Here is a 16,978-nt window from a genome sequence, read left to right on the forward strand (position 1 = left end):
GGCTCCCCTATACTCACAATTAGAGTGTGCCACCGTTGCTGTAATCGGGATTACCTGGTTAGGGGCCTACTGAGATATTTTGCCCTCCTTAAGCTGAAACCCTAGCTACACCTCTGAAACTGATTAACAGTTTTGTACCAGCAGCTATTTTAAAGCAAAAAAAGTAACTTTTCAGAACAAGCGGTACTGTGTGTGTAAATGAGGAATATCATCATCTTTGGCTATTATATGACTTGTATCCTGCATTTTGATTAGTTTTCACCTCTGCATGCTTTGTCTCTTACAGAAGACCTTTCACCAGTTTGAACATGTGAAGCTGGCTACATAATGGAATAGTGGCTGCAGAGATGAATAAATACTGTATACGGTAGTTTTTATTTCCTAATTTCTCCTCTCCATTATGGAGATATTAGCTTGTAAATTTTAGGATATAATTTATAGTAAGCCCAACTGAGCACTACCAGAAATTTTCCTCTGAGGCATGCATTTCTTCCGTAGCATGATATTTATCAATCGTAAGTAGGCAGCAACATGCAAGAAAAAACAGAACATGCCCCCACAATTGCTTACAGGAAGCTTTCTCATGCATGAGACGTGTCAGGACAAACAGTCTGTTATCATTACAGAGCGATTACAAATGGGAGGAGTAGAGCAGGGATAAGTGTAATTACTAATACTTCTTCAGCTTTCATCTCACAGCAGTTAGTATGGGTGTAGTGTATACAGCAGAACTGAAAGCACTGTGAGAGGAGAGCTGCAGTGTTGTTTATAATGAGACAAACACTGCTGTAATGCTCACACCTGCCCACTGGCTTACACACAGTTTTACAGAGAGATCAGGCTGTCTATCATTACATGTCTCACAAGAAAAAAAACTGTTTTAAGCTGTTGTGGAGGCATGTTCTTTTTTCGTTTGCATATTTTTACCTTCTTATGATTGGTCAGTGTCATTTCCCTAGTGAAAAATCTCTGGTAAAGCACAGTTATAGCTTAAACATTATAAGCTACCGTAATATCTCCATGATTAAGAGGAGAAATTCAAAACAGTAATAGGTCTGCAGCCACTATGCCATGATTTGGCCACTTTAAAATGCTGAAGAAACTGGTGAAAGGTCCTCTTTAATTTGAAACAGACTATAATCTGATGGGTGGAGATTAGCTGCTATGACCTGTTTTATACACATCATAAGATAGATTAATTCCTGCCTTTATTATTTAGTTAGCCCACAGAAAGAAGCAGCACTATGGAGGAAATTTTGAAACAGTACTTAGATGTGTGGATGTAAATCTGTCTTTGGGTTGAGGTAAAAGACTTTTTAGAAAGTTCAGCACAATCTTCCTGTGTCTCTTGTTTCTCACTCTGCTCTTCATTCCTTGCCCACCTTCTTTCTCCTTAGAATATATTACTCAGTGTAACTCGACACCTCACAGTGCTGGCCTTCCATCTTGTATTGATCAAGGCTGAGTTCAGATGTTTTTTTTTTTTTTCCAGAAAGGATGTGAGTTCAGAAAGATTTTGGGAGAAGTATATAATTGAACATAGAAGAATTCTCAGATAACATATAATACAAAGTTTATTATATTTTTAAATTTGCATGTACTACAGTATTGATTTATGCAAACTTTGTTTAAAGTACAGTTCCTTTTTAAAAATGTATTTTACCTTAATAATACTGCCCAATTGAAACTAGCTACCAGATTAAGAATATTTCTCTTCTCTACACAGAATCCACTCTGGTGGTTGTGTCTGTGATCTTGCTATGTTGATGCACAGAAGCTTTTATCACTGTGAGTGCAGTTATCATAGTATATTCTTTGGAACTATGGAAACGTAAAATAATATCACAAATTAATTAGTTGTACAATTTTCCCATTGCTAGCAAAAAATGTAATTTCGCTGAAAGTTCAAAAATAATATTAACTTTTAACAACCCTCCCCCTTTCTTCTGTGGTACTGTTAGTGTCACTCACTGACATGTAACAGACATGTGAAACAGAACAGCAACAGTGAAGGAATATTGAGTAATTCTAATGGTACATATGTTTACAATTTATTATTTCGGCAATTTTCATTTTTTTTTCAAAAAGGCTTAAAAATGTTTTCGGCAAGTCAAGGTATTCTTCCCAGCTCCATAGGAGCTCTCTGACCTGACAGATATGTAAGTTATTATGTCTGATCAGTTGAGAAACAGCTGTCGGTGACAAATCCTACTGTCATTTAGCTAGTACTAGGTCACCTGTGGGACTCCAAGGACTAGAACTGTTTTGAGGCATCAACATACAGTATAAGTGAACTTCATATAACCGCATTTACTTGGTCTCTACACAAGTGTTTCCCAAAGCCAGTCCTCACGGCCCCCAACAGATCATGTCAACAGATCATGTTCTCAGGATTTCCTTAGTTTTGCATAGGGGTTGGAATTATTATCAAGGCATCAGAACTGGCATGAGGTTCTCTCACCTGCACAATACTAAGGAAAGCCTGAAAACATGAGCTTGTGCGCTTTGATCGTACATGCTTTGAGATCTTTTTTGTGATATATTACACACCCAAAAATCGCTGAAACATTTTTCCTGGGCTACATTTCTCAGCCATGCACTATTCTGTAGTGAGGAGTACATTTCTGTCATCTCTAAAACTGCTAAAAAGCTTTTAAAAATGTTCTATGCTTCCATTTCTCAGACATTCAGTGTTGCATGCTCTGTGAATATTTCTGTGATATTTTAAAAGATTTTAAAAGTTTGTAGGCTTCTATTTCTCAGCCATACTGTGTTAAGTGGTCTGTGAACCTTTCTATGATCTCTAAAACTGAGAAAAAGCATTGAAACATTTTTCGGGATTGAATTTGATTGTCATCCATACACTTTTGTGTTCTTTCTGTTACAGTGGGGGAAATAAGGATTTGATCACTTGCTGATTTTGTAAGTTTGCCCACTGACAAAGACATGAACAGTTTATAATTTTAAGGTAGGTTAATTTTAACATTGAGAGATAGAAAATCAAAAATAAAATCCAGAAAATCACATTGTATAAATGTATTTGCATTTTGCTGTGAGAAATAAGTATTTAATCCCCTACCAACCATTAAGAGTTCTGGCTCCTACAGACCAGTTGGATGCTCCTAATCAACTCGTTACCTGCATTAGAGACAGCTGTCTTACATAGTCACCTTTATAAAAGACTCCTGTCCACAGACTTAATTAATCAGTCAAACTCTAATCTCTACAACATGGGCAAGACCAAAGAGCTTTATAAGGATGTCAGGGACAAGATCATATACCTGCACAAAGCTGGAATGAGCTACAAAACCATAAGTAAGAGGCTGGGTGAGAAGGAGACAACTGTTAGTGCAATAGTAGAAAGAGGAGAAAGTGCCAAACGACTTCAATATTGTCCATCGCGCTCATTGAATGGCCTGAACTGAGCATGTAAATGCAGCCGAAATGTTTTTCTGCGATGGTGCATTATGTGAGCATTTAGGGCCTCATTTTAAACTTTTGCCCAGGGCCCCACTTTTCTAAAACCGGTCCTGAGTCTAGGAGTACCAATACATGACAATTTGAACAAAATGTGTATGAGACCCTCCTTTATGTCTAATACGGGATGTATCTGAATCCCTTATTTTTGGCACTTCTTGCTTCCTTCATAAATTACACTGAAATTTCCTACTTTTTTAATAAAAAAAAATCAATTTTGGTTTACTTACTGTAAATTATTTATTTTTGTACATCCTTTATAAATTATGCTTCATAAGCAAGTCATTATAGAGGAAAAAATGTTTCTTAACATTTATTACTGTAAAATGCAATTTTTCTTTGGTTTGGAATGTTTTATTGTCAGTTTTTAAAGTGTCATAAAAGTGTTACACCATTGTTCTCAGCAGCGTCCTGGGAGTCAGAGATGCTTTAAGGGGTCTTCCCCATGCTGTTCTCCTTCCATTCAGCATGTTTCCCTTCCATTTGAACATTTTCACTACCCCCCAGACCTCTTTGTAGGTTCTGCTGGAAAAAAACTCGGCTTTCCAATCCACTCCCATTATGCTCGTTACTCAAAACAACCATTTGAGCATTAGAAATTGCTTAATTCGAGCAACGAACACCTGAGCATTTTAGTGCTCACTCATCCTTACCTGTTATCAGTCCTGCAAAAAGGAAACCTGCTACAATGTAAGGAGATTATTCTGAATGTTTTTCCAAATTATGACTTTATACACAGTGCTCTCTGACTAGGTTATTACTCTGTTTCTGCACTAGCACTTTAATTATCTTATGTTTACATGTATACCTGGGTATTACTATAATTGAACACAGGCGCTTCATTAATGCTTATGCCTTTTTAGGATATACAGTACTTTCTGAGTCTATTTACTGTGCGCCTCCACCCGCTCTGACATCTATGTAATCAATTGAGCCATTGAATAATGGCCTTATTACATACATCTTTTATATACAGATATATTTACAGAGTCATTAACGATCTTTCTCCTTGCACTTATTGGTACAACTAGTCACATAACACTACTGTGGGAAAGACACTCCATTTATATATTATCTGTTTACACACACTCTCTCATGACTGTTGGGTGGAGGTATATAGCTATATATGATACAGTTTATCCTATATAATGTATTTTTTTTTTCATGACTTATTGGAATATGTATGTATAGAACATCTCTGGAAAAAATCTGTTTATATGTGGGTTCATGCTTATCACTGTGCCTTTTTATGTCCGTGAGGAACTTGTTGTGATTCATTTGAATTTACTATACTGTATACTGTATGTGTTATTGATTATTTCTTAATAAACTTTGTGATTTTATTTGGCGTTGTATTGCACTATATGGTTTCACAGGGACTCCCCATGTTTCATGGGGCTCCCTGATATGTCGTTTCTAATTCTATCTAGTGCATCCATGCTAATTTGAGATATGTGGATCGCTATAAGGAATGATTGTAGAGATTTTAGAACAAGCACTGACAGACTGTTAATGTGTCACGGTTGTATAAGCTCAGCAATAGAATGAAGCTACTGAATGTTAATCAAGAAAGAGTGCATCCTCCTCCACAACAAGGAAGTAAGGAGACTGCAGAACTGTGTGTTGCTCAAGACACAACTTGAGAATGACCCTTCACAAAGGATACATTATTGGGTTCAAAGTACCCAGTTTTTGCTCTTATTCATGCTGCATTCTTTTACCAAGAGGGTGTTGCTCCCAGAATTTTTTTGGGCTTGTCTTTAGGTGTCTCTGCACAATTATCCTGTGAATAACACCCTCATGGTAAAATCATAAATATCATATTGGGTGAAAGAAACTAAAAGGTCCATATCTCTAGGACTGTATGGCAGGATTAAAAAAATGAATGATAACACCAAACCTTTTCTCCACTCATGGTTAGTGATTGGGTGAAGCTATTTATTGTCAAACTACTGTGTCTTCTCTTTTTAAATCATAATGACAACCCAAAACATCCAATTGACCCTGATCAAAAGTTCACATACTTTGGTGATTATGGCCTGATAACATGCACAGAAGTTGATACAAATGGGTTTGAATAGATACTAAATGTAACATCCTCACGTGTGACCTGTTTGCTTGTAATCAACGTGTGTGAATAAATGCTGAGTGAGTTTCTGGGATCCAGACAGACTCTTGCATCTTTCATCCAGCCACTGATGTTTCTGGATTGTGAGTCATGGGGAAAGCAAAATAATTGTCAATGGATCTACAGGAAAAGGTGGTTGAACTGCATAAAACATGAAAGGGATATAAAAAGATATCTAAGGAATTGATAATGCCAGTCAGCAGCCTTCAAACTGTGATTAACAAATGGAAATTCAGGGGCTCTGTAAAAACAAAACCATGGTCAGGTAGACCAACAAAACAATCTCAAATCAGCAAAGAGTCAAGCCTCAAAGCATCTGGAATAAATTAATTTGGCGTGATGATAACAAAATTGAACTTTTTGGCCATAACCATTAACCTTTGGAGAGAGGTCGACAAGGCCTATGATGAAAGGAACACCATTCCTACTGTAAAGCACAGAGGTGGATCGCTGATGTTTTGGGAATGTGTGAGCTACAAAGGCACAGGAAACTTGGTCAAAGTTGAAGGAAAGATGAATGCCGCTCGCTATTAGCAAATACTGGAGGCAAATTTGCACTCATCAGCCTGGAAGCTGCGCATGGAACGTACTTGGACGTTGCAACATGACAACGATCCAAAACACAAGCCAAGTCGACCTGTCATTGGCTATAGCAGAACAAAATGAAGGTTCTGGAGTAGTCAACTCATTCTCCTGACCTCAATATCATTGAGCCATTCTGGGGAGATCTCAAGCACGCAGTTCATGCTAGACAGCTCAGGAATTTACAGGAACTGGAGTTTTTTTTTCAAGAATAGTGGGCAGCTTTACCATCTGAGAAAATAAAGAACCTCATCCATAACTACCACGAAAGACTTCAAGCTGTCATTAATGTTAGAGGGGGCAATACACGGTATTAAAAAAATGGGGTATGTGAACTTTTCGTCAGGGTCATTTGGATGTTTTGAGTTGTCAATATGATTTAAAAAGAAAAAACACAGTAGTTTGACAATAAATGGCTTCACCCAAACATTAACCATGAGTGGAGAAAAAGTTTTGGTGTTATCATTCATATTCTCTGTAAAAAGGCCTAGAAAGCAAAAATTCTGCAGGGGTATGTAAACTTTTGAGCACAACTGTAAATTGACCGGCACAGCAATTTCAAGAACAATGGCTAAATTACTGTATTTTTTGCCTTCTTCCCATCCATAAAACAAAAAAAACAAGCCTACAAATGGCTATGTTGAAAGCAAAAAATTAAAAAGTTATGGCTCTCGGCTGTAGTGATGAAGTACATAAAGACATCATGTGTCCTTCAGGTCTCAAAAAGTTGCATGCTTTAGGGATTTTCTATTTTAAACAAATCCCCTTTTATTAGAAGGGTCTCTCAACTAGAAGTTTATTACAAAATCTCCTACGACCCCACGTGATTTTCTGAAACTATAATATATGTGGGAATCTAGCAACAAGTGTTCAATTCCTGTACAACCCACCCACAGGGGAGATGAAGCAGCACACTAAGCAAATTTAAATCAATGAGCTGCCCATTGAATACATAGGTGTGTTTGATCTTTCAGATCTCTTTTCTTTGCTATCACATAATTCCATGATAGGATATTTTAGAGTGTGTTTTCTATACCAGAAACCCCTATAAAATATTTTCACAGTGCCAGATGGGATTTAATATTTAATAATAATGCATCATGAAAAACTGTGGTTCCATGAATTTTTGAAAGATAATACAGGAAAGAAACATATCTTGGTACCGTGTTTAGCCAGTAGATAGAAAAATATTTAGAATTGAGAGTCCTCAGTGGTTGATACCTTTTAATGGCTAACTGAAAAGATGGTAACAAATTGCAAGCTTTCGAGACTACACATGTCTCTTCATCAGGCAAAGACTAAAACAAATTCTGAAGAATCACATATTTATGCATAACATAGTATAGGATATATATATATATATATATATATATATATATATATACTGTATATATATATAGTATACTATATTTTGCATAAATATGTGATTCTTCAGAATTTGTTTTGGTCTTTGCCTGATGAAGAGACCTGTGTAGTCTCGAAAGCTTGCAATTTGTTACCATCTTTTCAGTTAGCCATTAAAAGGTATCAACCACTGAGGACTCTCAATTGAAAGATAATAGTATTATATTAATTCTTGTCTTTATACCCTATTTGCCACTTGGATCATCTGGCACATTTTTTAACATCTGTGGGTACTCTATTTTCCAAAATAAAGATTACGTTTCCTTGGTGCCCAACAAGCCCTTTGCTTGTCTTTTTTGGGGGTATGTCCTTACTTTATATTCTCCGGGGAGTGCCTCCTATTAATAGATTACTGAAATGTTTCACAATGTAACACAAGTGTCCTCTTGTAACCAGCTCTCTTCACTCTATGACGTTACGCCTTCATTTATACATAAAGTACAGTAATATCACGCTAGGCATTCAGTGGTTACTTATCCAATAAATATACTGTTTGAAGTCTTAAAATGCTCAAACGTAAAGGCCCCCGTACAGATTAGACTAACATTGGCCAAACCTGCCATTATCAGTGGATTTGGCTGGCAGTACTTTATTATGTGTATGAGTTCCCCACAACTCACCCTACGCCAGATGATGTCGGGGGAGTTAAAGGAAAGGTGCCACTTTTTTTAATATTTCAAAAAAAATTTTTTTTTTACATAACATGTTGTTTTAACCTGTGCTTTCTTAAATTGTATTCATTTTTTTTTAAATTAATGTTTAATGCATGGGGCTGCCATTTTACTTTTCAGGTCTGTAAATGTCGCTGCACTACACTTACAGTCTGGAAATATGGCAGCCTCTGGGCATAGGAGACAGCGATCGGACGTGGACTCTATCTCTTACAGTATAACCGCATCAGCAGTGAACTGAGCAGGCCTCTATGTGCTGCCCGATTCACAGCTGTAGCTGTGGCCAAGCATCATTTTATTGTAGCCCATCACTATGTGTGAGCTCCACTTACTTTCAATCGCCAGGACCTGTAATAGGAAGCTGTACTGTTCACTTCCTTTCTAAAAGGTCCTGGGTTGCGAGGTGGCCAGAGGAACTGTGGAGACCGGAGGAGCAGCAGACATCAATGAAGATCATGGACCATAGGAGCAGTGAGGACTTCATGCATTGGTAAGTATCAGGGCGGTGAAGGGCCACGCATGGTGCTTTTGTGCAGAGGCAAAAATATTATGCATGGAGAGAAACATGGAAAGTATGGTGTGGGGAGAGATAAGGAAAGTGCGGTGTGGGGAGAGACGAGGAAAGTGCTGTGGGGGGAAAGATGAGAAAAGTGCTGTGGGGGGAGTGATATGGAAAGTGCTAACTTTTCTTTTCTTACTAGCAGCTGAGAGTCTTCAACTTCCTGCTATAGAGTTAAAAGGAACAACAGTTGTGTAATACTGAATTCCACAGTGTAAAATAAAAATAACCGGTGAAATTCAAGTGATGTCCGCCCAGGGCGTACTTAGAGTTTCTGCTGCCCTAGGCACTTTTAGTGCTGCCTTCCCCTTTGGTGAGTATGACACTATCGGCAGTGACTTTGTCAAAAATTGCTGATGTGAAAGTAGCCTTTTGCGGCAGGCCTGGCAGTTTTTCCGCATCTGCCGCGTAACAGATCACTTACGGCAACACTGAGTTCGGCCTCATTCATTCCCTATGGGATTTGCGGACATTTGTGGCACTTGTCGCGATCTAGCAAATGCGGTATCGTACCTTCCAACTTTTGAAGAAGGGAAAGAGGGACAAAGTTTGCGGCGCTCATAGCGTGCCGCGGCAAATTTTGGGCCATGCCTCTGACCACACCCATTTCACAACTAGTCACACCCACATCCACGCCACAACCACCTCCATTTAGTACTGCTGATCACACTGTTTCATAAACAATAATTATAACACAAAAAAATATGGCCACTGTTGTGAATTCTGTGGCTGAGTTCACTTCTGTGGTCACAAGTGGTATTGCAGTCTCTGGGCTTCCTCCCTCAGGTGTTTTGGTGAGCTCGTTGGCTGCCTTGCTATTTAGCTCCACCTGAGTCTGTCTTCCTTGCTCCTTGTCAATGTTCCAGTGTTGGATCTGAGCTACTGCATCTTTCCTTGGGCCTGCTGCTCTGCTAGATAAGTGCTTCTAGTTTGTTTTCTGTTTTTTCTGTCCAGCTTGTTATTATCTTTTGCTGGAAGCTCTGAGAAGCAAAGGGGTGCACCGCCGTGCTGTTAGTTCGGCACGGTGGGTCTTTTTGCCCCTTTGCGTGGTTTTCGTTTTAGGGTTTTTTGTAGACTGCATAGTTCTCTTTGCTATCCTCGCTCTGTCTAGAATATCGGGCCTCACTTTGCTGAATCTATTTCATTCCTACGTTTGTCTTTTCATCTTGCTAACAGTCATTATAGGTGGGGGCTGCCTATTCCTTTGGGGTATTTCTCTGAGGTAAGTCAGGCTTGTATTTCTATCTTCAGGCTAGTCAGCTCCTCAGGCAGTGCCGAGTTGCATAGGTAGTGGATAGGCGCAATCCACTGCTGCTTCCAGTTGTGTGAGGATAGATCAGGTACTGCAGTCTACAGAGATTCCACGTCTCAGAGCTCGTCCTATTGTTTTGGGTTATTGCCAGATCTCTGTATGTGCGCTGATTACTGCACGCTGTGTTGCCTGATTGCCAGCCATAACAGTACAAGGAGCCCTTCAATGATTTCCAATAGAGGGAAAAAAGAAATCCTGACATCATTTTTTTTTCTTAGCTCTGTCTTCAGTCTTTTTTTTCCCCTAGACATTAGAGTGCTTCAGGACACAGCTGTGGACATGGATATTCAGGCTCTGTGCTCCTCAATGGATAATCTCGTTGTAAATGTACAAAAGATTCAAGATACTATTGATGAGAAATCGATGCTAGAACCAAGAATTCCGATTCCTGATTTGTTTTTTGGTGACAGAACTAAGTTCCTGAGCTTCAGAAATAATTGTAAGCTATTTTTGGCCTTGAAACCTCATTCTTCTGGAAATCCTATTCAACAGGTTTTGATTATTATTTCTTTTTTGCGCGGCGACCCACAGGACTGGGCGTTTTCTCTTGCACCAGGAGATTCTGCATTGAGTAATGTTGATGCATTTTTCCAGGCGCTGGGATTGCTTTACGATGAGCCTAATTCAGTGGATCAAGCTGAGAAAAATCTGCTGGCTTTATGCCAGGGTCAGGATGATGTAGAAGTATATTGTCAGAAATTTAGAAAATGGTCAGTACTCACTCTGTGGAATGAATCTGCACTAGCGGCTTTGTTCAGAAAGGGTCTCTCTGAAGCTCTTAAGGATGTAATGGTGGGATTTCCTATGCCTGCTGGTTTGAATGAGTCTATGTCCTTGGCCATTCAGATCGGTCGTCGCTTGCGCGAGCGTAAATCTGTGCACCATCTGGCGGTATTGTCTGAGAGTAAACCTGAGCCTATGCAGTGCGACAGGACTATGACTAAAGTAGAACGGCACGAACACAGACGTCTGAACAGACTGTGTTTCTATTGTGGTGATTCTACTCATGCTATTTCTAATTGTCCTAAACGCACTAGGCGGTTCGATAGCTCTGCCGTTATTGGTACTGTACAGTCCAAATTCCTTTTGTCCATTACCTTAATGTGCTCTTTGTCATCATATTCTGTCATGGCGTTTGTGGATTCAGGCGCTGCCCTGAATCTGATGGATTTGGATTATGCTAAACGTTGTGGATTTTTCTTGGAGCCTTTGCGGTGTCCTATTCCGTTGAGAGGAATTGATGCTACACCTCTGGCCAAGAATAAGCCTCAGTACTGGGCCCAGCTGACCATGTGCATGGCTCCTGCACATCAGGAAGTTATTCGCTTTTTGGTACTGCATAATTTGCATGATGTGGTCGTGTTGGGGTTGCCATGGCTACAAACCCATAATCCAGTATTGGATTGGAACTCTATGTCGGTAACCAGCTGGGGTTGTCAGGGAGTACATGGTGATGTTCCATTTTTGTCTATTTCGTCATCCATTCCTTCTGACATCCCAGAGTTCTTGTCGGACTTTCAGGATGTATTTGAAGAGTCCAAGTCTGATGCCCTTCCTCCGCATAGGAATTGTGATTGTGCTATCGATTTGATTCCTGGTAGTAAATTCCCTAAGGGTCGTTTATTTAATTTGTCCATACCTGAACACACCGCTATGCGCAGTTATGTGAAGGAGTCCCTGGAGAAGGGACATATTCGCCCATCGTCGTCACCATTGGGAGCAGGGTTCTTTTTTGTAGCCAAGAAGGATGGTTCGCTAAGACCGTGTATTGATTACCGCCTTCTTAATCAGATCACTGTTAAGTTTCAGTATCCCTTGCCATTGATTTCTGACTTGTTTGCTCGGATTAAGGGGGCTAGTTGGTTTACTAAGATTGATCTTCGTGGTGCGTATAATTTGGTGAGAATCAGGCAGGGAGATGAATGGAAAACGGCATTTAATACGCCCGAGGGTCATTTTGAGTATCTGGTGATGCCGTTCGGACTTGCCAATGCTCCATCTGTTTTTCAGTCTTTTATGCATGACATTTTCCGTGAGTATCTGGATAAATTCTTGATTGTTTACTTGGATGACATTTTGATCTTCTCAGATGATTGGGAGTCTCATGTGAAGCAAGTCAGAATGGTTTTCCAGGTACTGCGTGCTAATTCCTTGTTCGTGAAGGGATCAAAGTGTCTCTTCGGTGTGCAGAAAGTTTCATTTTTGGGGTTCATCTTTTCCCCTTCTACTATCGAGATGGATCCGGTTAAGGTTCAGGCCATCCAGGATTGGACTCAGCCGACATCTCTAAAAAGTTTGCAGAAATTCCTGGGCTTTGCTAATTTTTATCGTCGCTTCATCTGTAATTTTTCTAGCATTGCCAGACCATTGACCGATTTGACCAAGAAGGGTGCTGATTTGGTTAATTGGTCTTCTGCTGCCGTGGAAGCTTTTCAGGAGTTGAAGCGTCGTTTTTGCTGTGCCCCTGTGTTGTGTCAACCTGATGTTTCTCTTCCGTTCCAGGTCGAGGTTGATGCTTCTGAGATTGGTGCAGGGGCGGTTTTGTCACAGAGAGGTTCTGGTTGCTCAGTGTTCAAACCATGTGCTTTCTTTTCCAGGAAATTTTCTGCTGCTGAGCGTAATTATGATGTGGGCAACCGAGAGTTGCTGGCCATGAAGTGGGCATTCGAGGAGTGGCGTCATTGGCTTGAGGGTGCTAAGCATCGCGTGGTGGTTTTGACTGATCATAAGAACCTTACTTATCTTGAGTCTGCCAAGCGCTTGAATCCTAGACAGGCCCGTTGGTCGTTGTTTTTTGCTCGTTTTGATTTTGTGATTTCATACCTTCCGGGCTCTAAAAATGTGAAGGCGGATGCTCTGTCTAGGAGTTTTGTGCCCGACTCTCCGGGGTTATCTGAGCCGGCGAGTATCCTCAAGGAAGGAGTCATTGTGTCTGCCATCTCCCCTGATTTGCGGAGAGTGTTGCAGAAATTTCAGGCTAATAAACCTGATCGTTGTCCGGCCGAGAAACTGTTCGTCCCTGATAGGTGGACTAGTAAAGTTATCTCTGAACTTCATTGTTCGGTGCTGGCCGGTCATCCAGGAATCTTTGGTACCAGGGAGTTGGTTGCTAGATCCTTCTGGTGGCCATCTCTGTCACGGGATGTGCGTGCTTTTGTGCAGTCCTGTGGAATTTGTGCTAGGGCTAAGCCCTGCTGTTCACGTGCCAGTGGGTTGCTTTTGCCCTTGCCGGTCCCGAAGAGGCCTTGGACACATATTTCGATGGATTTCATTTCTGACCTTCCCGTTTCTCAAAAGATGTCTGTCATTTGGGTGGTCTGTGATCGCTTTTCTAAAATGGTCCATCTGGTGCCCTTGGTTAAATTGCCTTCCTCCTCTGATTTGGTGCCTTTGTTCTTCCAGCATGTGGTTCGTTTACATGGCATTCCTGAGAATATTGTTTCTGACAGAGGTTCCCAGTTTGTCTCGAGGTTCTGGCGAGCCTTTTGTGGTAGGATGGGCATTGACCTATCTTTTTCCTCGGCCTTCCATCCTCAGACTAATGGCCAGACCGAACGAACCAATCAGACCTTGGAAACATATCTGAGATGTTTTGTTTCCGCTGACCAGGATGATTGGGTGTCATTTTTGCCGTTGGCTGAGTTCGCCCTTAATAATCGGGCCAGCTCGGCTACCTTGGTCTCTCCATTTTTCTGCAATTCTGGGTTCCATCCTCGTTTCTCTTCAGGACAGGTTGAGTCTTCGGACTGTCCTGGTGTGGATAATGTGGTGGACAGGTTGCAGCAGATCTGGACTCAGGTAGTGGACAATTTGACCTTGTCCCAGGAGAAGGCTCAGCTTTTCGCTAATCGCAGACGCCGTGTGGGACCCCGACTTCGTGTTGGGGATCTGGTTTGGTTATCTTCTCGTCATATACCTATGAAGGTTTCCTCTCCTAAATTTAAACCTCGTTTTATTGGTCCGTATAGGATTTCTGAGATTCTCAATCCGGTGTCTTTTCGTCTGACCCTCCCAGACTCCTTTTCCATACATAATGTATTCCATAGGTCGTTGTTGAGGAGATACGTGGCACCTATGGTTCCATCTGTGGAGCCTCCTGCCCCTGTTTTGGTGGAGGGGGAATTGGAGTATATTGTGGAGAAGATTTTGGATTCTCGTGTCTCTAGACGGAAACTCCAGTATCTGGTCAAATGGAAGGGTTATGCTCAGGAAGATAATTCCTGGGTTTTTGCCTCTGATGTCCATGCCCAAGATCTTGTTCGTGCCTTTCATGTGGCTCATCCTGGTCGGCCTGGGGGTTCTGGTGAGGGTTCGGTGACCCCTCCTCAAGGGGGGGGTACTGTTGTGAATTCTGTGGCTGAGTTCACTTCTGTGGTCACAAGTGGTATTGCAGTCTCTGGGCTTCCTCCCTCAGGTGTTTTGGTGAGCTCGTTGGCTGCCTTGCTATTTAGCTCCACCTGAGTCTGTCTTCCTTGCTCCTTGTCAATGTTCCAGTGTTGGATCTGAGCTACTGCATCTTTCCTTGGGCCTGCTGCTCTGCTAGATAAGTGCTTCTAGTTTGTTTTCTGTTTTTTCTGTCCAGCTTGTTATTATCTTTTGCTGGAAGCTCTGAGAAGCAAAGGGGTGCACCGCCGTGCTGTTAGTTCGGCACGGTGGGTCTTTTTGCCCCTTTGCGTGGTTTTCGTTTTAGGGTTTTTTGTAGACTGCATAGTTCTCTTTGCTATCCTCGCTCTGTCTAGAATATCGGGCCTCACTTTGCTGAATCTATTTCATTCCTACGTTTGTCTTTTCATCTTGCTAACAGTCATTATAGGTGGGGGCTGCCTATTCCTTTGGGGTATTTCTCTGAGGTAAGTCAGGCTTGTATTTCTATCTTCAGGCTAGTCAGCTCCTCAGGCAGTGCCGAGTTGCATAGGTAGTGGATAGGCGCAATCCACTGCTGCTTCCAGTTGTGTGAGGATAGATCAGGTACTGCAGTCTACAGAGATTCCACGTCTCAGAGCTCGTCCTATTGTTTTGGGTTATTGCCAGATCTCTGTATGTGCGCTGATTACTGCACGCTGTGTTGCCTGATTGCCAGCCATAACAGGCCACACAGTGCTTCATACTGTATAACGACCCCACATGATGCTCAATACTGTATAATGGCCCCACATGATGCTGCGTATAATATAATGGCCACACAGTGCTCTATACTGTATAATGGCCCCACATGATGCTCAATACTGTATAATGGCCACACAGTGCTCCATACTGTATAATGGCCACACATGATGCTCAATACTGTATAATGGCCACACAGTGCACCATACTGTATAATGACCACATAGTGCTCCATACTGTATAATGACCACACAGTGCTCTATACTGTCTAATGGCCACACATGATGCTCTGCAGCGCCCGAGGGTCCTGGTCGTTGCAGTAATATCATACTCCTCTATGGGGAGAGATGTTACGTTTGAAGGCAATAAAGGAGATCTCTTTACCAGGTATCACAAACATGCAACACAATTCACACTCCAGTCCACCAGGGGGAGCTATGCTACTATTTATTAGGGCTCTCTTCACAATTAGGTAAAACTGGCGATCTGGACAGGAAGTTAGGCAGAAGCTGGCTGGACTTCACCCAGTGAGCTGCTATCTGAGCTCCGCTCAGGTAGTGGGTCCCTGACAGGGGTGGGATCCTGTCAGAGGCCTAGACAGAAGGCCACGGAGCTGCGCCTGCCCCACGTGCGGCAGCATCCTAAGAAAGAGACACGAACAGTGAATTGTATTGTAGAGGGTGAGAAACGAAGTCATAGCAAAAGGAGAGGAAATCAGAAGGAGTTCTGCCCTGCACAGGCTGCCTCCTTCTGAGGCGCAGGATCCGGTACCCAGGACACCGAGGGAGCAACAGTCTTTTATGCCTTGCTCCAGAGACCGGCAGGACAGCTAATTTCAAGTTACTGATCCGCCCTATACCCAGGAGGCACGGTGGCAACTTGTGGGGGCCGGGGCGTGCTAAAGTCCTGGTAAAAAAGCCTCAGGCCATCAGTCATACAGGTTTGTCCTATCCTTTCTATCAGGGGGACAGAGAAAGAGACATAACATCTAGAACATCTACAACAGTTGTGAGGACCTTATGAGAGGCTCAGCAGTAAGGTACTACAACACCCAGGCGCTAGAGGGAGGCTACTGATTTCCACCTAGATAAGGAGACTCTGGATTTGCCTCCAAACCGGCCGGACTCTGCCTGCCCTGTTATCTGGTGCTCTGGACTGTGGATGCTGAAGCCTTCAGTAAAAAGGTAAAGAGACTGCAACCTTGTGTCCTCGTTCTTCACTGTGCCTTACATCATTCGCCATCTACACACTGGGAAGCCCTGGGGACATACTTCACCTGTGGGAAGGTATACCATCTAGCTGCTATAACATCACCCCAGCGGACCCCTAAGCAGCGTCGGTCACCCTGACCGAATACCACAGGTGGCATCACAAACATTTCCCCTTTAAAGACCTTTCCCTTTTACAATGGACCTCCTGAGGGCCATGGACCGGGTCAGCCACCGGGACATCCCCCTTGATAACTGAAGGACCCGGTACCGAGTACCCCTAGCCCTTGGGGGTGCTCCAGCTCCATAGTGTATAATGACCATACAGTGCTCTATACTGTATAATGGCCACACATGATGCTCAATACTGTATAATGGCCACACGGGGTTCCATATTGTATAATGACCACACAGTGCTCATACTGTATAATGGCCACACATGATGCTCCATACTGTATATTGGCCACACATGATGCTCCATACTGCATAATGGCCACACAGTGCTCTATACTGTATAATGGCCACACATGATGC

General features: G+C 42.0%; 1 protein-coding gene across 5 annotated transcripts in view; it reads right to left on the reverse strand.

Moving 5' to 3' along the window:
- The window catches only part of SLC26A9 (solute carrier family 26 member 9), a 183,268-nt gene that overhangs the window by 130,249 nt on the left and 36,041 nt on the right, over nucleotides 1-16,978 (reverse strand). Inside the window, exon 1 of one of the 5 annotated variants that reach the window (XM_069756256.1) lies at nucleotides 1,664-1,822. The exons of the other annotated variants lie outside the window; for them this stretch is intronic. The gene's annotated coding sequence lies outside the window, so the exon portion shown is untranslated. Of the gene's footprint in view, nucleotides 1-1,663; nucleotides 1,823-16,978 lie in introns of those variants that run through there. 5 annotated transcript variants of the gene reach the window in all.

The sequence above is a fragment of the Ranitomeya imitator genome, chromosome 3, assembly GCF_032444005.1.
Source record: "Ranitomeya imitator isolate aRanImi1 chromosome 3, aRanImi1.pri, whole genome shotgun sequence".
NCBI lineage: Eukaryota > Metazoa > Chordata > Amphibia > Anura > Dendrobatidae > Ranitomeya > Ranitomeya imitator.